Genomic DNA, 6,000 nt, shown 5'->3' with positions numbered 1-6,000 from the left:
ATGGCCAGATTGAACCTTATAAAATTGCTAGATCTATAGGCCATCAAATCATTTTCACATGCCAGCTTTCTTTTACAGTACTCAGATGAGCAATGCAGGTGAGAAATAAGGAGAAATGGAAAAAAAATGATCTATGTGATCATCTGTAGCAAAATCCCTGCTGGTATGGAAATTAAATTTTGGTTAGTTGCAAAATATACAGAACACTAATAGACATCTATACTAAGGTCAGTAATATCAGTGAACAATGTAGTATTCAGGTTTACTTTCACTGGAATCAGGGGTACTAGCTTAAAAAAACAGTAACACCAACACATATAAATATAAATGAATTAAAATATAATGCACTGTTGGCTTGCACTGGTAAAACTGGCTTGTTTGCTTCAGAAACTCTATTATAGTTTATATAAACAAGCAGCTGTGCAGCAATAAGGGCTGCCTTGTAGCATACAATGCGATTCTATATAGCTTATCTGTTATTTACTATTTGTGCTTGAATGGCTGCCCCCATGGCTACACAGCAGCTTATTTATATAAACTATAGTAGTGTTTCTGAAGCAAACACTCCAGTTTTACCAGTGCAGGAGAACTCTACATTATTTATTCATTACTTTAATTTTTTGATATTACTGTTCCTTTAAACCTTCAAAAACAGACCCAGACTGTGATTTCTCCACCAAACCAGAAGTCAATGGTGTTACCGTTTACACCACCAGGACTGGATTTATGGGCAGGCCACAAAGGCCTGGGCCTAGGGCGGCAGAGTATGCCACCCGCTGGCCGCATCTGAACAGGTGACTGGGCAGGAGATTTTGACAGCTGTTGAAGGCGAAGGAAGTGAGTAGTCGGTCTGTATGAGCGGTTTGGGTAAGGGGGAGCAGGTCGAGTGTGGGAGGTGAAAGGGTTGGTGCGAGAGGGGAGCGGTTTGGGTGCAAGGGGAGGGGGAGCTGAGTGGCCTATGGACACACAGTTTTTAAATTCGGCCCTGTACACCATTCCAGCCAATGCGTGGCTCTGCTTATAGGCTTGTATGCAAATTCTTAGTCATAAGAACCCCATGCTCTCAATGAATTGATCTGCTGCTGATTTAATTCTTTATCATGGATTTGCCTTTTCCACAAAATACAGTGGTTGAGAGTCTGAGAAAATGTAAGCAGTGGCAATACATCCATTGATTTGTTAGGAGATGGGAGGCTGAAGGTTCCACCAAAGGGATCTTTGTACTCAGTCCATCAATAACTATAAGAAGTTGCTGTTATGACAAGAAATCCCCCTGGATAGCCACTCATACCCCGTACGAATGGAGTTTTGTACATGTAATGTTAACCTTGTTAGAGCACAACAGACCATTTGGCTTGAAATTGTATCTCTGTTATTTAATAAGTGTCGAAAGTATGGATTCAATTAATTCATTAATCATTATATCTGAATCATGAAAAACAAGGAAACTGCTTTTGCTAGAATCGTGCATGGGAGTAGATAAAAGTGTGTTTTTGGTTCCCTAATTATAGTTATATATATACCCATATATAATTGTTTATTTGTTTCCTTGGCTAGAATACACAGTCAGATAACAGGCCACCTATTTATTATGCAAATTAACCCACAGGAGAAAGTCCAGAGACCCATATTAAGTCCTAACCGATCTTCCATAATATTTAGTTACCGTAAACTGATTTAGAGTCAGATTTAATGCCATTATATTAAAGGGATTACCTCAAAGACAAGTGTCTAAAGTCAAAATCTGTTTCTCTCCTGCCAAAGTATAATGTCACTGTCTATTTATTTGCTGTTAATTATTTGTTTCTGTCAAGCAGCTGCTCTAGGACCTCAGCCTATGAAGCAAAAGGTTTGTACTGGACAATAAAGGTGAGTTTAAAAATAAACATGTGCCTTAAACAATATAACAAAATGAATTCTATAGTAATGTGTTCCCACAATAAGCCCCCCCCAGATGAGACTTATTAAAACTTTGTTTCTGGAGTAAAGAACACCATGTTAGGGGTAAGTAATATTGTGTCCTTGGAGTGAATGTATTTAGATGTGCGTCTGTTATTCTCCCTCTGCATTTCCTTTTACCAGTTGTGTTGTTATATTTGACCGACACTATGGAGCTGATTTACTAACATTGGTACAAAATAGAGCTGTTACAACCAATCAGATCCTTGCTTCATAGTCTAATTTGACTGATTCCTTATTCCAACGGCACTAGTATGTTATAAAGACTCTAATCAATACTGTTATCTTCTGTTCCATTTCTCTGCCCTGTTTGCTCCCCCAGGTTTCCATTCAAATGCAGAGGGAAACTTTTCTCTTGCTAACATATGTAAGCTGACTTTTTTTTGAATACAGAATAGTAAGGGATCTGCAAGAGACAAACTGTAAACATAATACATAGGTGATATCAGCCTTCTTGCTCTAAACCACAGTCAGTTGATTAAATTGTGCATTTCCATTTATTGTATTTTTTAGACCTGTAAGTCATTTAAATATTGAACCTGAAATCATTTATGTCTTCTATTACCAAGAAAATACACACTGAGTGTAAGAATCAGATTTTTGTAAATGATAATGGGAACTGTATGTGGCACTCTCTGTCCACTGTAGGCAATATGCTGTAATGGACAAACCTGAGGAGCCAGCAGTACGTTGGTGAGAGTGGGCAGGTAACAAATGAGGCAAAACACATCTACTCTAAGGTGTAGGAGGCCCAGTGACATCTTGTTACATCACTGCATGAGAGAGAAATTACCTGACACACCTGAATGCAGACTATCTGACAAAGCAAAGTCTAAGAGTTCACCAACAGTTGGTCACAAGAAGAATTTAAACAACTTCCTGGGTTCATTATACCACACTTAAAGCTGAGGAATGACACATGTTATCTAATACAGCCTTACACTCCCTGTCTCTATTAAGTCTATACAAGCAGCACTGTGCTTTTATAAGAACTAAAAACAGTGTCAGAATTATTCCGAGCTCTTGGAATGCCCAAGAGCTCCTTTGTTAGATAATGTTTCCTTTCCATTTGTCTTTTCTATGGCTTAGAAGTTAATCACACATAACAAGCTCCAGTATAGACAAGAGAGTGGCATTACTCAAGTTCCCAAGTATTCTCTCCACTAGCTTCTGCTCTTCAGGCAGGTTTAGCATGTGACATCCAGGAACTATGCTTTGTACTTTCCACCATGTTTTTTCTGTAAGTAGCCATCATTTTCTCTTACACATACCCCTTTTCAAAAATGAAAAAACTACCCACAGTATTTCTTAACCCTATATGTGTAAATGTACAGGGGACTGGTTTATTATTAAAGGAAAACTATACCTTCAGAATAGGGTTGCCAAGCTGGTAAAATAGCAGGCAAGGCCAGGCCGGTATTACAAATTTACCGGCAATGTATTTGCTGAATTTTTTTTAACAACCTTACAATTCATACAGTGCCTGCTAAACCTTTCTACACTGGATCTCCTGGAATCCTATCTATAATCCATCCATCATGGTCATCATTCTGCTATAACCTTTCTGAGTGTTTGGCTAACTTTTAAGTATTCAAAGTATTTTTTTGTAAAATTTCATCGATCGATCGAACGATTTTTACTTCCATCGAAACCGGCCGATTTCGATCGAAAAAATACTTTGACTATCGAAGTATCAAATTAAATGGTCGAATTGCGACGTTTTTTAACTTCGAAATTCGACCCTTAGTAAATGTGCCCCTTAGAGTTGTAGTATTTCTGGTCAGGTGATCTCTGAGGCAGCACACAGACCATCATGAAATGGTGGCTCAAGGCAAGAGATGTAAAAGGGAAATATATATTTAAATATATATTCCAGTTTGGTAAGATTCTTTAATATGCCACTTAATATGATATAAACTGTCTGTTGCTCAAATATTTATTTTTGGGGTAAAGTTTCCTTTTAAAGAAATATACCTTCATTAGCAATAACACATAAACCATGGCCCTAAACCCCCCAGAAATGTGTTCAAACTTTCCATAATCTGCTAAATTTAGTAAAATGGATGTGGTATTTAGGGGGTGTGGTTATAAAATAAGTGCAGTCAAATCCAATCCTCTTTTTATTTTCCAAATGTTGGGAGGTATGTAATAGTTCGTAGTGTCCTGGATTATAACCTGGTTATTTATTGACTAATGGCTTCTGTTTTTAACCTGTGTGCACTTGTACCTTCATTAGTTCTTCTCAAGCATCTGCATCTGTCTGGACACACTGCCACTGTTCATCATTTGTTACAACAGAAAGTTAGTTAAGTCCATTACCTATAATGTATCTTCAACATTAAGGGACTAATTCACTACAGGCAATGCTTAGGCAGACACGGGCAGTGCAAAAATATTTGTCCTATAGTAACTGAGCCCTCTAGTGTTTTATTTCCATGATCATTTTAAATCCACACTTTTATCTGTGTGGCATTTACTAAATCTAATTACTGTAGTTTAACCAGCAGGTAATGCCCTATTGATCTTTGTATGCATTGTGTTATGTGGTCTCGTATTTTATTACCTGATGAATATCTGCCTATTTCAGAGTTTATTTCTGCTTATCAGACTGAGAAGATAAAAGCTAGGCTGTAATGCCATTAACTGGTTTAGTCATTCATAATCTGTAGAAAACCAGTCCCTCGCCTTGCATAAAGAAAGGTTATTTGACTTTCACATTGATAAATACCAGTTATATAAACACAGAATTTTGGAAATATTGGAAAATGTAAATTCAGAGAAATTTATTATGCGTTATATATAGGTGGGATATAAAATGCATGAAAACTTAAAATCACGAGATGTAGAATTGAGGTTTCACTGTATTTTATTCACCCAGCCATTGATGGGTATTTCCTGACATGCCTACTTGTCCTCTGATGGCTAAGAATGTCACAGGAAAACTACAAATGGCCATGACCAGGCACTGTTGAGCCAAGTAGCATTGCATTGAGTCAGTGGTGCGTAGTCATGGCCATTTGTACAGTCGCTCAACCCCAACCCCCTCTGTCGGTCTACAGGCAGTCCACATGACTCCCAATCTACTTCCTGTTCTCTTGCAGGGGGTTGCAGCTGGGGCTTCCTCTGAGGAAGTGCCCAACAATGGGGCATGAAATGAGTCAGTAGTAATTTATTACACTGAGCCAATGCTGACAGCTTGCAATGAATTTATATAAATAAAATAAATTATGATTTTGAATAAGATCTTGGAGGTAATGTGTCATAAGGGATGTCCTTTTGTAAGAGCCTCTTCTGCATACCCCTACTTACTCATATAATATTGGGGTGTAGCCATTCAAAAGCAGTCTGTCCAGGTCAATGGCTGATCAAAATAATTTTTCATTTTTTATTCACACTAAATCCAGCATTCTGTTCAGGATTCTAATAAATTGTAGCACTTTTTGTCACATTTGACCAAATTGAAAGTATTCAGCCAAACCAAATTTTTCGTTCACACATGAATTTTTTATTTTTTTTAAATTGCATATGCAAATGCAGGTTTTGAGTCTGGAATCTCTTTTGAAGCACATGTCGAAATCCATAAATCAGTGCTGTCCAATTTATATGGTACAGAGGGCCGATAATGGAAGCCAGTGTTAGCCACTCCCTGTTTTTAGACCACACCCACTTTAAACCACACCCATGTTACCGCAAGACCATGTCCACTTTAATAGCACACCAAAAAACAGATGGTTGGTGCTCACTGCAGGGATCAGGGCCGGAACTAGGGGTAGACAGAGTAGGCGGCTGTCTAGGACGACATCATTGAGGGGCGCACTTTTATGGGGTTTTTTTGTTTATTTAATAATTTGTTTCAGTAATCATGGTCACTCAGTCGGGTGGAATCACATTCTCCCTCTTGCCAGCAAGTACTAGCTCCTTCTGTGCGGTGCTGCAGTGCAGCGCGACGTGCGTATACGCCTCAATGACGTCACTGATGCAGTTGGGTGGCAAAGAGCTGGCAGCCTGCATGGTGTGGCTCACGCTTGCTGCTCTCAGCCT

This window comes from Xenopus laevis, chromosome 1L (genome assembly GCF_017654675.1).
Source record: "Xenopus laevis strain J_2021 chromosome 1L, Xenopus_laevis_v10.1, whole genome shotgun sequence".
NCBI lineage: Eukaryota > Metazoa > Chordata > Amphibia > Anura > Pipidae > Xenopus > Xenopus laevis.
This window is presented reverse-complemented; position numbering follows the sequence as displayed.